The sequence below is a fragment of the Panthera onca genome, chromosome D1 (assembly GCF_046562875.1).
Source record: "Panthera onca isolate mPanOnc1 chromosome D1, mPanOnc1 haplotype 2, whole genome shotgun sequence".
Lineage (NCBI taxonomy): Eukaryota > Metazoa > Chordata > Mammalia > Carnivora > Felidae > Panthera > Panthera onca.
In genome coordinates, this window is record NC_138348.1 from 96,632,372 (window position 1) to 96,652,097 (window position 19,726).

Below are 19,726 nucleotides of genomic sequence, written 5' to 3' on the forward strand. Positions count from 1 at the left end.
ATTAATGTGGTGTATCACACTGACTTATTTGCAAATGTTGAACCAGCCCTGCAGTCCAGGAATGAATCTCACTTGATCATGATGAATAATTCTTTTAATACACTGTTGAGTTCTATTTGCAAGTATCTTTTGAGAATTTTTGTATCTGTGTTCATCAGGGATATTGGCCTATAACGCTTTTTTAGTGAGGTCTCTGTATGGTTTGGGAATCAAGGTAATGCTAGCTTCATAGAATGAGTCTGGAAGCTTTCCTTCTGTTTCTATTTTTTGGAACATCTTGAGAAGCATAGGTATTGACTGTGCTTAAAATGTTTGGTAGAATTCCCCTGGGAAGCCATGTGGCCCGGGACTCTTGCTTGTTGGGAGATTTTTGATAACTGATTCAGTTTCTTTGCTGGTTATGGGTCTGCTCAAATTTTCTATTCTCATTTGAGTTTTGGTAGTGTGTGAATGTGTAGAAATTTGTCCATTTCTTCCAGATTGTCCAGTTTGTTGACATACAACTTTCATAGTATTCTCTAATAATTATATTTCTGTGGTGTTAGTTGTGATCTCTCCTCTTTTGTTTGTGATTTTATCTTTGGGTCCTCCCTCATTTCTTTTTGAGAAGTCTGGCTAGGGGTTTATCAATTTTGTCTATTTTTTCAAAATACCTGCTCTTAGATTCATTGATCTTTTCTACTTTTTTAAAAATTCTATATTGTTTATTTCTGATCTAATCTTTATTATTTTTCTTCTGCTGGACTTGAGGTTTCTTTGCTGTTCTGCGTCTAGTTCTTCCTTTAGGTGTGTGGCTAGGTTTTGTATCCGGGATTTTTCTTGTTTCTTGATCTAGGCCTGGATTGCAATGTATTTTCCTCTTATGACTGCTTTGTTGCATCCCAAAGGGTTTGGACTGTCGTGTTTTCATTTGTTTCCATATATTTTTAATTTCTTTCTTTTTTTTTTTTCAACGTTTTTTATTTATTTTTGGGACAGAGAGAGACAGAGCATGAACGGGGGAGGGGCAGAGAGAGAGGGAAACACAGAATCGGAAACAGGCTCCAGGCTCCGAGCCATCAGCCCAGAGCCTGACGCGGGGCTCGAACTCACGGACCGCGAGATCATGACCTGGCTGAAGTCGGACGCTTAACCGACTGCGCCACCCAGGCGCCCCTTTAATTTCTTTCTTAATTGTCTGGTTAACTTATTCTTTTTTTTTTTTTTTTAATTTTTTAACATTTATTTATTTTTGAGACAGAGAGAGACAGAGCATGAATGGGGGAGGGTCAGAGAGAGAGGGAGACACAGAATCGGAAGCAGGCTCCAGGCTCTGAGCTGTCAGCACAGAGCCTGACGCGGGGCTCGAACTCACGGACCGTGAGATCATGACCTGAGCCGAAGTCGGACGCTTAACCGACCAAGCCACCCAGGCGCCCCTGGTTAACTTATTCTTTAGTAGGATGTTCTTTAACCTCCATGCATCTGGAGGCTTTCCAAATTTTTCCTTATGGTTGATTTCAAGTTTCATAGCATTGTGATCTGAAAATATGCATGTTATGATGTCAATTCTCTTATATTTATTGGGGGCTGTTTGGTGACTCAGTATGTTATCTATCTTGGAGAATGTTCCATGTACACTCGAGAAGAATGTGTATTCTGCTTTTGGATGAAAAGTTCTGAATATATCTGTCAAATCCATCTGGTCCAGTGTATATCATTCAAGGCCATTGTTTCTTTATTGATTTTCTGTCTAGATGATCTGTCCATTGTTGTTAGTGGAGTTAAAGTCCCCTGCAAGATTGCTTATGTTTGTGATTTATTGATTTATTTATTTGGGTGCTTCAAGTTGGGGGCATATACATTTATAATTGTTAGCTCTTCTTGATGGATAGACCCCGTAATTATGATATAATGCCCTTCTTCATCTTGTTACAGCCTTTAGTTTAACATCTTTTTTAATGTTTATTTTTGAGAGAGACAGAGCGTGAGTGGGGGAGGGACAGAGAGAGAGTCAGACAGACAGACAGAATCTGAAGCAGACCTCAGGCCCTGAGCTGTCAGCACAGAGCCTGATGCGGGGCTTGAACCCATGAGCTGTGAGATCATGACCTGAGCCGAAGTTGGAAGCTTAACCAACTGAGCCACTGAGGCGCCCCTACAGCCTTTAGTTTAAAATCTAGTTTGTCTGATATAAGTATGGCTACCCCAGCTTTCTTTTGACTTCCAGTAGCATGATAGATGGCTCTCCATGTCTTTTGATTGGGGCACTTAGTCCATTTACATTCAGAGTTATTATTGAAAGATAAGGATTTAGTGTCATTGTGTTATCTGTAAGTTTCATGCTTGTGGTGATGTTTCTGGTCCTTTGTAGTCTTTGCAGCATTCCACTCACAGAGTCCCCCTTAGGATCTCTTGCAGGCCTGGTTTGGTGGTCATGAACTCCTTCAGTTTTTGTTTGTCTGGGAAAGCCTTTATGTCTCCTTCTATTCTGAATGACAGCCTTGCTGGATTCTTGGCTGCATATTTTTCCTATTTGGCACATTGAATGCTTATATCAGATAAACTAGATTTTAAACTAAAGGCCCTTCTGGCCTGCCAAGTTTCAGTGGACAGGTCTGCTACTGCCCTTATGTGTCTCCCCTTGTAGGCTTAGGACCATTTGTCCCTAGCTGCTTTCAGAATTCTCTCTTTATCTTTGTATTTTGCCAGTTTCACTATGATATGCTGTGTAGAAGGCCTATTCTTGTTGAATCTGAAGGGATTTCTGTGTGCCTCTTGGATTTGGATGTCGGCTTCCTTCCCCAGATTAGGGAAGTCCTCAGCTATAAATTGTTCAAGTAAACCTTCTGCCCCCTTCTGTCTCTCTTCTTCTTGAATGCCCATGATATGGATATTATTATGTTTCATTGAATCACCTAGTTCTCTAATTCTCCCCTCATGTCTAGTATTTTCTTTTCTCTCTTTTTCTCAGCTTCATCATTTTCCATAATTTTATCTTCTATTTCATTTAATCTCCTGCCTGCTTCCTCCATCCTTGCTGTCACTATATCTGCTTTATTTTGCACCCCATTTACAGCATTTCTTAATTCGTCATGGCTATTAGTTCCTTGATCTCTGCAGCAATAGATTCTCTGCTGTCTTCTAAGCTTTTTTCAATCCCAGCCATTAATCTTATGATTATTATTCTAAATTCTTGATCAGATACATTGTTTATATCTGTTATGAGCAGTTCTCTAGCTCTCATTTCTTCCTGTAATTTCTTTTGAGGAAGATGCTTCCGTTTTGTCATTTTGTCTACTTTTCTGTCCTTTATGTGTTTTAATAGCTTGTTATGTGTCCTGCACCTGTGAGCACTACTATATTAAAAAGGGGTCATACACTGTCCAGGGCCTCGCCCTTCAGGAGGTGTTTTTGGAGTGTGTTGCTTGCTGTCTGTTGTTGTGACTCTGGTTGCTTTTATCTCCCTACTCGTAGTGGTAGTTTGGACCTTCTACCAGACGTGCTTTGATTTGTTCATTGAAGTAACCCTGAAAAAAATGTAAAAAGGGGTGGTGGTGGAAGAAGCCTTAGCTCTCATACAAAGAGAGAAATGACAGGGGTGGAGAAAAAAGAAAAGAAAAAAAAAATTGACCAGGCAGAGAATCAGAGAAACTATATGGCTTAATCCAGAGAGAGAGAGAGAGAGAGAGAGAGAGAGAGGCAAATAAAGGAGATATAGAAGAGGTGTGAAAAGAATAGATTAAAAATGTCTGCCTAAACAAATCAACAACCAGAATAGAGAAGGGAAGAAATAAGAGGAGGAAAAGAAAGAAATATATATATATAAGAATTGACCAAGAATATATATATATAATTGACCAAGATATAATTGGCCAATATATAATTGACCAAGAATATATATATATAACAAGAGTTGACCAAGAATCAGATCCAAAAATGCAAAGCCACTGGACCGATATCTGACAGTGCCTTGGAACTGGTGGCTGTGCTGGTCTGGAGGAGGGACTGTCTGGTTTGATCAGTGTCAATCTTGCTCCAGTAGATCCGCAGTTACCAAGCACAGAGGGGTGGGGTTTGGTGTGAGCAGGTCCCCCCTCCGCTGTGGGCCTGATGTCTTGTTCCCCGAAGCCCCATCTCGTTGGTGATGGGGAGACCAATGGTGACACCCCAGTCTTTCCTCCCCGGACCGGGTGTCCCAGACCACTCTGTTCAGGCTGTCCTCACAGAGCTGCACGGGCATGAGTGAGCTGGTTTCTCCTGCTGCACGGTCTCCAGGGCCTCCCACGTGTTCGCCTGGGGTTCAAACCCCAGCGTCTTAAAGGATCCCACTCCACGCGCCCTGATTCCGGAGTAGTGCCACTCCACCCAGCTGACGAAGAGCCTCTGGCTGGCGGGTGCCTGCAAGGTCTTTTGTCCTTGGAACAGGTATGTATACCTTCTTAGCACTCAAGGGAGGGGACTGCTGTCTCCAACTGCGCCTCTGAGCTCACTTCCGAACCCTGGGATGGCTCCTTTCCCCTCTAGGTTTGTGCACAGGGCAGCTGGCCCCAGTCCGGAGGAAGACCCACAGTCCTGGATCCTCACTTAAGGGTATTTACAAGTTAGAAATTGGTTCTTTATCCATTTTTTTCCATTCCCTGGTCCAGTCCGTGGTCTGGGGAGGTTTTCCTCTTGTCCAGATACAACCCTACACTTCCACAGCCTGTCTTTCTCTTCCTTTTATCTCTCCACAGAAAGGGATCCTTCCCCTCCGTGCCTACACCACCTGTTTTATCTCTCCAAGTTTGCAAGCATGCACCTGTGGCCCTCCAGGTCGTCCCCTTGGGCCCCTGGAGATGTTTCTGTCACTCTGTAGCCTTGATTCCTGGAATTCCAAAACTTCTGACCTTAATACTGCTATGTTTGAGGGACGAAGGAACTTTGGGTCCCCCTATTTTTCTACCTTATTGACTCCCCTCCATGTATTTTTTAAAGTTCCTCTTTGATTTCTTGGTTGGACCATCTGTTGTTTAGTAACATGTTATTTAACCTCCATGTATTTGTGTTATTCCAGATTTTTTCTTGTGGTTGATTTCTAGTTTCATAGCCTTGTGGTCAGAGAAGATGCATAGTATGAGTTCAGTTTTTTTGAATTTGTCGAGACTTGTTTTGTGATCTGTTCTGGAGAATATTCCATGGATGCTTGAAAAACAATGTGAATTTTACTCTTTTAGGTTGGGATATTCTGAATACTCATTCAGAATACATTCAAAGTAATTATCGATAGGTATGTACTTATTGCCATGTTGCTACTTATTTTATGGTTGTTTTTGTAGTTCTCTTTTCCTTTCTGTCTCACAGTTAGTTGGCTTTCTTGGAATACTTGAATTCCTTTCTCTTTATTTTTTTGCGTATCTGTTAGCAGTTTTTGATATGTGCTTACCGTTAGGTTTATATTTAACACCTCTGCATATAGCGGTCTGTATTAAGTTGATGGTCACTTAAGTTTGAACCTATTCTAAAAGCACTACATTTTTACTCCTCCTCCCCCCTCCTGCCCACATTTTAGGTATGTGGTGTCATACTTTACATCCTTTTATTTTGTTAATCCCTTGACTGATTTTTTATAGATATACTTAATCGTACTGCTTTTGTGTTTTCCTTACTTACCCTTACTTACAGTCTTTCCTTTCAGCTCCAGGAGTTCCCTTTAACATATCCTGAAGTCTGGTTTAGTGGTGATGAAGTCCTTCAACCTTTTTGTCTGGGAAACTTTCTCTCTCCTTCCATTCTGAATGGTAGCCTTGCCAGATAGAGTACTCTTGGTTGGAGTTTTTTTTTTTTTCTTTTCATTCATCACTTTGAATATATCTTGCAACTCCCTTCCGGCTTGCATAGTTTCTGATGAAAAATCAGCTGATAGCCCTAAGGGGTTTCTCTTGTATGTAACTGTTTTCTCTTTGCTGCTTAAAAATTCTCTTTTTACTACTACTTTTTGCTGTGTGTATTGGTGTATACCTCTTTGGTTTGATTTTGTTGGGAGTTCTTTGTGCCTCTTGGGTCTGGATTTCTGTTTCCTTTCCCAGGTTTGGGTAGTTTTCAGCTATTTTTTGTTCAAATAAATTTTCTACCCCCCATTTTCTCTCTCTCTCTCTCCTCTTTCTAGGATTTGCAATATATTGCAAATGTTACTATGCTCGATTGTGTCACTGAGTTCCCTAAGTCTATTTGTTGTTGTTGTTGTTCTTGTTTCTCTCTCACATTCAGCTTGATTGCTTTCCATTACTGTGTCCTTGAGGTTGCTGACCCATTTTCCTGCTTCTTCTAGTCTATTATTTATTCCATCTAGTGTATTTTTTTTAATGTGTGTCTATTTTTGAGAGAGGGAGACAGAGACAGAATGTGAGCGCGAAAGGGGCAGAGAGAGAGAGAGCAACACAGAATCCGAAGCAGGCTCCAGGCTCTGAACTGTCAGCACAGAGCCTGACACGGGGCTCAAACTCACGGACTGTGAGATCATGACCTGAGCTGAAGTCAGACGCTTAACAGATTCAGCCACCCAGGCACCTCTCCATCTAGTGTATTTTTAATTTCAGTTATTGAGTTCTTCATCTGTGATTGTTTTTTTTTTTTTCTTTACTTTCTGTATCTTTGTTGAGGGTCTCACTGAGGTCCTCCACTCTTTCGTCAAGCACGATGAGTATCTTTATGACCATTACTTAATTTTTTTTAATGTTTATTTAGAGAGAGAGAGGGAGAGTGTGAGCAGGGGGAGGAGCAGAGAGAGAGAGAAGAGAATCCCAAGTAGACTCTGTGCTAATAGCATGGGGCTTGATTCCGTGAACTGTGAGATCATGACCTGGGCTGAAATCAAGAGTTGGACCTTATCCGACTGAGCCACCCAGGCTCCCGTGACCATTACTTTAAATTCTCTATTAGGCATATTGCTTATCTCCATTTGTTTATCTCTTGCTGTGATTTTGACCTGTTCTTTCATTTGGGATATATTCTTTTGTCCCCTCATTTTGTCTAACTCTCTGTGTCTGTTTCAACGTTTTGTTTTTTTTTTTTTTTATTTTTGGGACAGAGAGAGACAGAGCATGAACGGGGGAGGGGCAGAGAGAGAGGGAGACACAGAATCGGAAACAGGCTCCAGGCTCCGAGCCATCAGCCCAGAGCCTGACGCGGGGCTCGAACTCACGGACCGCGAGATCGTGACCTGGCTGAAGTCGGACGCTTAACCGACTGCGCCACCCAGGCGCCCCTCTGTGTCTGTTTCTATGGGTTATGAAATTCATGAACATCTTCTGCTCTTGAAAGTGGTGGTCTTATGGGGCGCCTGGGTGGCTCAGTCGGTTGAGCGTCTGACTTCGGCTCAGGTCATGATCTCATGGTCCGTGAGTTCGAGCCCCGCGTTGGGCTCTGTGCTGAATCTCAGAGCCTGGAGCCTGCTTCGGATTCTGTGTCTCCCTCTCTCTCTGCCCCTCCCCTCCTCATGCTGTGTCTCTGTCTGTCTCAAAAATAAATAAAACATTGAAAGTGGTAGTCATATGAAGAAGAGGTCCTCTAGTGCCCTGTAGTGCAGTACCCTCTTTCCCCAAATCTGGCACTTCAGGGGCATTTCCTGTGTGTGTTGCATGGGCACTGCTCTTGTGGCTGAGCTGCTTTTACCTATAGTCTAGTCACCTGCAGTGGCTCTCTTTGTTGTGGGGAGGGTCTGGTCCCTGTGTTGTTAGTGGGCCAGCGTGGGACCACCTTGGGCTTGGGTTGAGTCACACCAGGCATTTGCCAGAGCTATGGTAGCACTGAACCACAGGGCACTTTCCCTGTGTTGTCTCCTGAGAAGCTTTTGTTGGCGGGAGGCGGGGAGGGCTGCAGTCGGACCAGATATTTGCCCCTAGCCCATTGCTAGCACCATAGTCAGACTGATGTGTGTGGTTATCTTGCCCTCTCTGGAGCAGGAGTCACTTTGGGATGGTGCTGGTCGCTGGCGGGGCTGTTGGCAAGCTGGCAGGCTTGTTGCAGCACTTTGGGTGGACTCCTGCCAAGGATGTGTTGGAGCTGGTGTGTCTGTAAAAGAATGCTGGGGCGTGGTGTGCCAGTCTACTGTGGGAAACTGCAGCCACCTTGGGAAATTCCTGCCCAGGCCAGGATGGAGAGGGGTGGGTCTGCAGGAAAGCATGGGTGCAGGTGCACTGTTAGCAAGTTGGGTGGAGAATGTTCACTCTGAGCTGGTTCCCACAGGTATCCATGTATCTAGGCTGGAGGGCAGAGGAGGGAAATGGTGCCCACCAGCTCTTTTGTTCTTGGGGAAGTCTCCCAAAGATCCTGCCTCTCTTGCATAGGCTCTGAGATTAACAAATAAATTCCCCTCCTATGAACCCTAGGCGTGTTTCAAATTACTCTTTCTATGCTGTATCTCAGTGGGGCTGTTTGTTGTGCTGTCTCTTTAGGGTCAGGGACTCCATTTCCTGTCACCCTCTCAGCTCTCCCAGACCCAAGCTTGATGATTTTTAATGTTCTAGGTGTTAAGCCCCACTAGTTGTAAGAAGTCACGAAGGTAGGGCCCTCTGGTTTGGAAAGCCAAATGCTACGGGGATTTGTCTTTCCAGTGTAGGTCCCCCATGCCTGGGGTACCTGGTGGGGGCCTGTTCCTCTCCCCTTTCCATACTCTTGGCTTCCCTCCCTCCTGCAGACAGTTCGATGGGTTAGTTTGGCTCTGGAGCAAGTGTCCGCCCTTCCTACCTTCTTTGATGTGGTCTCTTCTCTACATTTGGCTGCAGAGAGGCTGTTCTGCCAGTCTTTGGGTTGTTTTCTGGGTCATTTACACCGATGTGGGTGTTATCTGGGTGTACTCATGGGACAAGGTGAGCCTTGGGTCTTCCTACTCTGCCATCTTCCTTGAAAGTCCAGCATACTTATCACTGTTTTAAGTAAACTGTTATTAACATATAGCATATGCACAGGTAAAAACCTACAAATAAGTAGAAGTTCTCTCTTCCCAGGTCCATCCTTGTACATATCCCTGTAGGACGGGGAATTAGGAAATTCTGCTTTGTGAATTACTTGTTACTGTAAATAAAGTTTTATCAGAGTACAACCATGCCCATTTTTTTTAACATATTGTTTATATCTGCTTTTGCCCTACAACAGCAATGTTGAATAGTGGTGACACAGACTATGTGGCCTGCAAGCCTAAAACATTTACAATGTGATTTTCTAAGGGGTGCGTGGGTGGCTCAGTTGTTTGAGCATCAGATTTCAGCTCAGGTCATGATCTCACTGCTTGTGGGTTTGAGCCCCACGACAGGCTCTGTGCTGACAGCTCGGAACCTGGAGCCTGCTTCAGATTCTGTGTCTCCCTCTTTCTCTCCCCCTCCCCCACTCATGCTCTGTCTCTCTCAAAAATAAATAAACATTAAAAAAATTAAAAAAATACAATGTGGCTTTTTAAGAAAAAAAAAAAAAAAGCCAACCTCTGTCCTAGATTGTGATGGGCTATGACTCTAATTATATGTCTAAATGCAATGAGAGATGGCAGGGGTGCATTTGAGGAGAGCCCGAATCTGCTTTAAGTGAGAAAATTATGGGATCTTCAAGCCTGAGAGGCTAACCTTTGACGGGAAAACGGGCTAATTCTACTGGACGGGAAGTATACAGATATTCAAGTGTCTCAGTCATTGAAGTGCATACAGATGTCATCATTTCATTCAAGATCCCATTTTTTTCAATTAACACCCAAAATTTGATGTAAGAGACTTGACAAGGCTGTGACCACAGTCTGTATTGTAATTTTGCAATAAGTATCAATTTAAATCTGGTTATGTTTTGTTTTGGGTTTTTTTGGGGTTTTTTTGGAAATATCAACCCCCAAGACTACAAGGGATAGGAGACTTTTCCAAGGGGCTCTTGGATGTTCTTTGGTGCTCTAAGAGTGCTTTGACCCAAGATTTTAAAGAAGTGAGCTTGTCCTTTTGCTTCTGTGGGATGTTTAGTCCGAAGCATCTAGCCCACCCTTGTAGTTATTACAGTCCTCATTTCCACCTGAAGGTCCTGTTGTTTCAACTATAAGTGATGATTTTTTTAATGTTTATTTACTTTTGAGAGAGAAGGGGAGAGGGGGAGAGAGAGAGAGAGAGAGAGAGAGAGAGAGAGAGAGAGAGAGAGGAAACACGAGTAGTGGAGGGGCAGAGAGAGAGAGGGAGAATCTGAGGCAGGCTCCAGGCTCTGAGCTGTTAGTACAGAGCCCAATGCAGGGCCCAAACCCATGAACCGTGAGATCATGACCTGAGCTGAAGTTGGATACTTAACCGACTGAGCCACCCAGGTGCCCCAGTAATGATTTTTAATAGTTACTTCTCACTGAATTCCATGGATTACTAGTGTCATTTCTACTAGGAAGGTCATCCCTGATTACATGTATAATCAGGAAAGAAAACTAATTCTATATGATCAATTCTTAAGGATCTGTTTCTTGGAACCAATACCGACATCAAACTAGTTATTAGTTAGGATTCAGACAGGAAATCAGAAAACAGATATTTGACAAGAAGGGATTTAATACATGTATTTAGATACCTGAAAAATTACAGGAAGATCTGGGTGGAGTAAAGGTCAGGGTTCCAGAAAGGTAAAGACCATAGAATCACGGGAAGCTGCCATAGATAATGTTAGCTACCTATAGTCCTGACACAGGAAATTCACAAAAGGGCTCCTGGAAGCTACTACAAACCTCCTATCTGCCCTCTGCCCACAAGTCCACGTGCCAGTTTCTGGTGTAAATAATGGCTTCCTCACCTGTTCTTCAGGTGTCCTACGAGTGCCTTGTATTGGCCAAATCTACCCCCGCCCCGCCCCCAGAAAGAGATCTTCAGGAATGTAACGAATATGCTTCCAAATTTGGCAGGGAGAGTGGTGATTCCTCCATCAATAAGGCACATCCAACTGCTAGGGGATATTAGAATCAACGATAAGAAGGAAGCTTCTAAAACATGCTGAAAGAGACCTTTCGGCTGACAACATAAAAAGTTGAAGGAAGGGCGCCTGAGTGGCTCAGTCGGTTAAGCGGCCGACTTTGGCTCAGGTCGTGATCTCACGGTCCGTGAGTTGGAGCCCCACGTCGGGCTCTGGGCTGATGGCTCAGAGCCTGGAGCCTGTTTCAGATTCTGTGTCTCCCTCTCTCTCTCTGACCCTCCCCCGTTCATGCTCTGTCTCTCTCTGTCTCAAAAATAAATAAACGTTAAAAAAAAAAAAAAAGTTGAAGGAAAAGGTCCTCAGTTGACAGCAGACAATCCACCACATTGCATAAGTATTTCCCCAAATGTTCTGTGGGATGTTGGTGCTATGATGCAGTTGGTCAGTAAAGGATTTTACAGCCAGAAACATTTGAGAAAATCTTAAAACTCTAACTTGTTCTTTTTAAAAAAAATATTTATTTTTGAGAGAGAACACAAGCAGAAGAGGGGCAGAGAGAGCGGGGTGGCAGGGGGGCGGGGGTGTGTGGACAGAGGATCCAAAAGTAGGTTCTGTGCTGACAGCAGAGCCTGATGCAGGCAGGGCTCAAACTCATGAACCCTGAGATCATGACCTGATCACGATCAGGTCATGTCGGACGCTCAACTGACTGAGTCACCAAGTCTCCCCAAAACTCTGACTCATTCTTAGAGAATTACAGTACGCATACTTATATTAAGGAGTCTGAGAAAACCTGCAATAAAGACACCATCCTTTAACTTAGGCCAGCATTATCAACAGTGGTACTCTGGTTTTCCCCTTAGTGTCTGAAGAACATTCTGAAAAACACACTTAGGGAAAGGCTAACAATGAACCATTTCTTTGGTTAGTTTTGTGGGCTTGCGTTAGGTCACCATTGACAAGGAATGTTAGAAAGGGTGAAATAGGAAATTGCAAATCTAGAAATCCCAAGCCACCACATTTGAAATAGACCGAAGCAATATTGAGAACATCTTGTGGAAAGACATCATTCACATTGCAACAGTTTGTACACACCAAGTAATACAGGGTGTGTGCCTGTCTGCAAGCAAAAGTTGAAGGAGCTCTTCACGTTCTCTGAGGCGTAAGAAACACTATGGCACGTTGCATCAGCATTTTGTAGACAAAGCGTGTTGTACAAAATAATGGGAATATCTGAAGAGTGTTCCTCCCGGAACTCTGAGTCCACCATAATGAGACTTTGTTCTGCTGATCTAGGGATAGGTTCAAATGTGTTTCATTACTTGCTTCCAAAAAGTAATAGCTAATGCAAAATCAATACTTGAGATGGTCTGTTGAAAATGACCATAAAATATGGAACTGAATCTAAGTGAGAGAAGCCAGACACAAGAGATCACACAGATTTAATTTATATACAATATATAAGTAAAGTTTATATAAAATAAAAGGGTAGGTAAGTCCACAGAGAGAAAGCAGATGAGCAGTTGCAAGGGGCTGGAAGAAGGAGAAAACGAAGAGTGGCTGCTTAATGGATATGAGGCTCCTTTTGGGGTGATGGAAATGTTTTTGAACTAGATAAAAGTGATGGTTGCACAACACTGTGAATGTACGATATGTCACCGAATTGTACGCTTTAAAATGATTAATCTTACATGAATTTTACGCTGATTTTTTAAAAAGAAAATATAGGGGTATCTGGATGGCTCAGTCAGGCATCCAGCTTCAGCTCAGGTCATGATCTCTCATGGTTCGTGAGTTCAAGGCCTGCATCGGGCTCTATGCTGACAGCTCAGAGCCTGGAGCCTGCTTGGGATTCTGTGTCTCCCTGTCTCTCTGCCCCTCCCCTGCTCACGCTCTGTTTCTCTCTCTCTGTCTCTCAAGAATAAACACGTTAAAAAATATATATAAAACTGATTAAGTCAAAGTGGATGAGAGGACTTCAAGGAAGAACCCTCCATCCAAGGTGGGAAAGCTAGCAGAGCTTGTTCTGTGCCCAGAAAAGAAGTTGGTTAAGACATTGTCATCTTTTCTTGGTTGTTCTAGAAAGTATCCACCAAGCTGGAGCAATTGGTGATGTGACAGTAAAATAACATGGTGCCGGAATGCTAGCTCTTTCTTTCAGACTGTAGGAAAATCCAAGAGCGAGCCAGAGAGAGAGGAGTAATTGATAACGTTGAGAAAGTTGCAGACTAAGCATGCAGGCAGCAGCAACACAAGTATGTAACTTCGAGGAGGAAAGGCATTTCTGTTCACAGCGATTGATCTGAGGTTGCTAGCTGCGAGTCAGGAAAACGAGTATCTTGTTGAATTTCAGCAGCCAAATTGTGACACCCTAAAATTAGCATGGTGATTATTAGCGAACTCTGGGATATTAGTGAACTGGAAAGGGGATCTCCATGTGTATTAGTGATCTGTTGCTGCTGTGTACCCACAGCCCCTGAACCCCCCTGCCCACTGCACCCAGCCCCCACCCATCATTCCCTGATGCCTTCATTGCTATGCGGCTGGTAGCGGACTTGAACTGAGTATTTTTTATATCTGTTTGGGGACATTTTTAGTGGTGTTTTAAAGATTAAAATATACATCTTTAACTTACTATAGTTTATTTCCAAGTAGTCTGGCACTATTTTTAAGTAACATAAGAACCTTACAATATTATTTATCGCTTCTTAGACAACATTGCACTTTTTGTGTGGTTTACTTCTACGTGTGCTGTAAACGGTACAAAATGCTATTGTTTTGCTTTAAGCAGTCCAGGGTCTTTTAGTTTTTAATTTTGAAAATTTTATTTCTAGTGTAGTTGACATACAATGTTGTATTAGTTTCGGGTGTACAATGTAGTGATTCAACAATTCCATACATTACTCAGTGCTCATCAAGATAAGTGTAGGGGCGCCTGGGTGGCTCAGACAGTTAAGTGTCTGACTCTTGGTGTCGGCTCAGGTCATGATTTCACTGTTAGTGAGATGGAGCCCTGCTTTGGGCTCTCTGCTGTCGATGTGGAGCCTACTTGGGATTCTGTCTCCCTCTCTCTCTGCCCCTCCCCTGCTCATGTGGGTGTGTGTGTACTCGTTCACGCTCGTTCTCTCAAACAAGTAAACATTTCATTAAAAAAAAGATAAAGTGTATTCTTAATCTCTTTCACCTATTTCACGCATCCCCCCTCACTCACCTTCCCTCCAGTAATCATCTGTTTGTTCTCTGTAGTTAAGAGTCAGCGTTTTTTTTTTTTTTTTAATTTTTTTTTAATGTTTATTTATTTTTGAGACAGAGAGAGAGACAGAGCGTGAATGGGGGAGGGGCAGAGAGAGAGGGAGACACAGAATCGGAAGCAGGCTCCAGGCTCTGAGCCATCAGCCCAGAGCCCGATGTGGGGCTCGAACTCATGGACCACGAGATCGTGACCTGAGCTGAAGTCGGACGCCCAACCGACTGAGCCACCCAGGCGCCCCAAGAGTCAGCGTTTTGATCTGTCTCCTTTTTCCCCCTTTGCTCATTTGTTTCTTAAATTCCACATATGAGTGAAATTATAATGGCATCTGTCTTTCTTTGAATTATCTTGCTTAGCATTATATTCTCTAACTCCATCCATGTTGTTGAAAAGGCAAGATTTCATTATTTTTATGGCTGAATAATATTCCATTTTTGTATATAGATACCTCACATCTTCTTTATCTTGGTCTACTTCCCTAGTTTGGCTATTGTAAGCAATACTGCAATAAACATAGGGGTGTTTATATCCTTTTGAATTAGTGTTTTAGTATTCTTTGGGCAGATTCCCAGTAGTGTAATTACTGGATCATATGGTAATTTTATCTTTAATTTTTTGAGGAGCCTCCATACTATTTTCTACAATGGCTGCACCAGTTTACATTCCCACCAACAGTTCAAGAGGGTTCTTTCTTCTCTAGATCCTCATCAACACTTGTTGTTTCTTGTGCTTTTTATTTTAGCCATTCAACAGGTGTAATAAGATATCTCATTGTACTTTTGATTTGCATTCCCCTGATGATTAATGGTGCTGAGCATCTTTTCATGTGTCTGTGGGCCATTTTGTATGTCTTCTTTGGAGAAATGTTTGTTCGTGTCTTCTGCCCATCTTTTAATTGAATCATTTGATTTTTGGTGTTGAATTTTATCAGTTCTGTATATATTTTAGATACTCACCCTTTATCAGATATGTCCTTGGCAAATATCTCTCCCATTCAGTAGATTGTCTTTAGTTTTGTTGGTTGTTTGCTTTGCTGTGCAGAAGCTTTTTCATTGTGATGTAGTCCCAATAGCTTATTGTTGCTTTTGCTTTCCTTGCCTCAGGAGACATATCCTGAAAAATGTTGCTATGGCCGATGTCAGAGAAATCACTACCTGTACTACTCTCCTCTAGGATTTTTATGGTTTCAGGATTCACATTTAGGTCTTTAATACATTTAAAATTTACTTTTGTGTATGGTTAGGAAAGTGGGCCAGTTTCATTCTTTTGCATGTAGCTGTCCAGTGTTCCCAGCACCATTTGTGGAAGAGACTATTTTTTTCCATTGCATATTATTGCCTCCTTGGTCGAAGATTAATTAACCATATAATCATGGGTTTATTTCTGGGCTTTCTATTGTGTTCCATTGATCTATGTGTCTGTTTTGTGCCAGTACCATACTGTTTCGATTATTACAGCTTTGTAGTATGTCTTGAAATCTGGAGTTGTGATACCTTCAGCTTTGTTTTTCTTTTTCATGATTACTTTGGTTATTTCCATACAAATTTTAGGATTATTTATTTTAGTATTTATTGCCATGCAGCTCTTCTGGCGATGAAATCTCTCCACTTTTGTCTGTCTGAAAACATACTTTTCAGTTGCTTTTGGAGGATGTATTTTGCTATATATAGAATTCTTTGTTAACTTTTTTTTCCTTTCAAGTATTTAAAAGTTGCCTTTCTATTGTCTTCTGGCCCACCTGGTTTCCAATGAGAAGTCAGCAGTATTTCTCACTGTTGTTTCCCTATGTGTAATGCATGTGGCTGGTTTGAAATTTTATCTTGGTTTTCAGCAGCTTGAGTCTGATGTGCCTAGATGTGCTGGGTACTGTGTGTGTGTGTGTGTGTGTGTGTGTGTGTGTGTGCGTGTGTGTGTGTGCGCGCGCGTGCATACACGCTTAGAGTTTGCTAATTGACATCTTTCAACAGTTCTGTTAAACTCTAAGCCATTGTGTCTTTAACAATTTCTTCTGCCCCATTCTCTCTTCTTTTTCTCTGGTACTCCAGTTCATGTATGTTTCAGAGATTGCAGGTATTCATTGCATTTTCTGTCAATTTCTGTATTTTGGTTTATATAATTTCTACTATCTTTAAGTCATAGGTCATTTTCTTCCATGTGTCCAGCTGCTTCTGATCCCTTCGAATGGATTCTTCACTAGGATATGACGTTTTCCATTTCTAGCACTTCCATTTGGTCATTTTTACTGTTTCATTCTCTCTGCTGAGATTCCCCATATGTTTATGAATGTTGTCCAGCTTTCCTATTAGATCCTTTAACATGTTTTCATGGTTATTTTAGAGTCCTTGTCTCATAATTCCAATATCTGATTCATCTCTTGGTCTGCTTCTTTCCTCTCATGATTGTAAGTTTCATTTGCTTGTTTCTTTGTAGGTGTCATAGTTGTTTTTTTTTTTAACGTTTTATTTATTTTTGAAACAGGGAGAGACAGAGCATGAACAGGGGAGGGTCAGAGAGAGGGAGACACAGAATCTGAAACAGGCTCCAGGCTCTGAGCTGTCAGCACAGAGCCCGACGCGGGGTTCGAACTCACGGGCCACGAGATCATGACCTGAGCTGAAGTTGGCCGCTTAACCGACTGAGCCACCCAGGCGCCCCTGTAGATGTCATAGTTTTAATTGTACATTGCACAGTGTATAAAAGAATAGCAGAGGCTAAAGGAAATGGTCTCTTCCCCAGAAAATTGCTCAGCCCTTCTGTCAGAATGCCTAGAATCCCTAGCCCTGCAGAGACACCAAGTAAGTACCTGTAAGACCTCAGAAGTTTCATTGTTAATTTACAGCCTAGATACCAGCTTTGTGAACCATGAGAGATTTCTCTCTGCTTCACAGCCTGTGTTCTAGCTTTTTGAGTCACTAGAAATTTCTATTTGCTATTTAGTTCCATCCCTATCTTTATATACTCAAGGAGAGCTCTCTCTGCTCTACTCTTCTTTCAGTCTTTGGCAGTTGCTGCTCTGCGCTCAAAAGTGACTGAGAAAGAGTTCTCTCCTCTTTCTGCCTTGCTCGTATACTTCATTGAGCATTCTATTTACTTAGGAAAGATCTGAGCACCTTATACGGGATCTCTCTAAGCCCTTCTGCACTGTCTCAGCCTTTAGCATATGATCCATGTGCCCTTGGTGAGGACCTATGGTAAATAGCAGGTAGGTGCATACTCTGTGGCTGGGGCTCCTTGGGATTCTAGTTCATCATGCTCGTTCACTTGCAGTCATTAAAAATTCATTAAAATGTGGCTGGCTTCACCCTATCACCTGCTATGATGCATTCCTTTCATCTTTCAGCTTCTCTGCTAGGATGAAATATCTATAGGTCTTGACTGTTAAGGGAAAGACTCTTTACCCTCTAGATTTTCGTGTGGTTAGGTTTATTTTCTGTCCTCAGGTCTCTGGTAGGTTTAAAAACTGATTTTGTAGCTTATCTGATTTTTTGTTGGTATTGTTAGGATAGCAGTAACAATCTTTTGTGAGTCAAAGTTGGAAGGCCTGGAACTTGGATTTTAATGACCTCTAGTAGACAGGAGGCAAAGTCAGGATCTAAGGAAGGGCAGGAGGTAGAATCCAAGATTCTAACATAAGTTGGAACTCTAAAAAGGGTTGATGTAGAAACTGACCACTCAAGGTGGAACTTACTTGTTTAGGTTGGCTGTATGATGAGTAGGAAAAGAGAAAAAGAATCTACTTGAGAAATTTGAACCACAAGCATAAACTCTTGCTTTTGGGGACAGAATTCACTCTACCTGTGTGGTCTGAATACCACCAAGCCAGATTTCACTTTAAAGTAACCATAGGTTGGTATTGTCCCTATATGCCTGGCAGGAGCAAAGCAAATCTTCCCTGTATAATTGATATAAAACATGGATTTCAGCTCTTTCTGTACCCAGAACAGTCATGACTCATGGTCCTGAAGCATGTAGCAGCTCCAAAGCCTTGGATGCTAGACATACTAACTGAGGTTTATGTCCTTTGTGCATCCACTGGGCCCTCTCGTTATTTTACTGAAGAACAGACTCAAGTGTGCTCTGAAAGGAGAAAAAGGAGATGTATCTGCAGTGTTCCTTAAGATTGATGGCAGGCTGTATACTGATATAGGATACCCTACTAGTTTTATGGATGTCTTCAATATTGACAATAGTGGTGAGACTTTCCATCGAATCTATGACCCAAGGGTCACGTTGCTGTTCATCAAACTATGCCGGAGGAGGCCAAGTATAAGTTCTATGAAATGAGAAAAATCTTTGTAGGTACCACCCAGATTGACATCTTCTTGATTGATTTGGAGCTTGGCCAAATCAATTAGGCATTTCATCAAGTTCCGCCAGCCTGTGTATGTTGACTGAACGTGCTAACCTGGGACACCAATAGAGAGAGACAAGCTGCTCTTGATGTGACTCATGTGAAAGATGGCAGTAGCTTTGCCACCAGGCTTTCTTAAATATTCATCTTCGGAGAAGACGATAATCATGGATTTCCTTACCCAAAAGAAAGAATACTTGCCTCATCATTGCTAAAGACAGAGACTATTATCCAAACAGAGCAATGGGTGAAATAATTTCCAATAAGAAAACTGGAGAGCTCCTTGCAGTTAATTAAGGATATATTAGCGCGGGGGAGAAAACAAAAACAAAACACTATTTTAAGAGAATTTCCAGGGCGCCTGGGTGGCTTAGTTGGTTAAGTGTCCGACTTTGGCTCATGCCACAATCTTGGGGTTTGTGAGTTTGGGCCCCGCTTGGGGCTGTGCTGACAGCTGAGAGCCTGGAGCCTGCTTCGGATTCTGTGTCTCCCTCTCTCTCTGCCCCTCCCCCACTCGTACTATGTTTCTCTTTCTCTCAAAAATAAATACACATTAAAAAAAATTTTTAAAAAGGAATTTCCACCAAGGAACATGTACTCACAGTTTTTTCTTAATTACTAAAGCCCATGAAGAAAGAAGCCCAAGTAAATGAAAGTCAACAGGAAAAAAAATAATAATAAATTGAAGGATCAGACTCCCAACATTGATATTGGAATTACTATATGCAGATTACATATCAACAGTGTTTAGTGTGTCTAAATTTTGTCTGCATAATGAAAATGAGAATCTTAAAATCATAGTGTTGAATGAAAAAAAGCAAGTCTAAAATCCTTAACACGGATAAACAAATTTTAGTCCTACTTGTACAGCAGCATATCATAGAGCAGTTTGAAAAAGCTCTAGACCTTTTCGTACCAACATGGATGAATCACAGAAATAGAATGAAGAGTGAGAAAAGCATTTGAAATACATATAATGGAAGTTCTTTTATATAAGTTTCAAGACCTGGAAAAATCAAACATTATGCTGTTAAGTGATACATCATGTATTGTAAAACTAATTAAAAATTTTTTTAACATTTATTTTTGAGAGAGAATTTTTAAAAGTAGCTGATAGTTGGGGCGCCTGGGAGGCTCTGTCAGTTAAGCGTCCAACTTCAGTTTAGGTCATGATCTTGCAGTTGGGAAGTTCGAGCCCCACGTCAGGCTCTCTGCTGTCAGTGCAGAGCCTGCCTCGGAGCCTCTGTCCC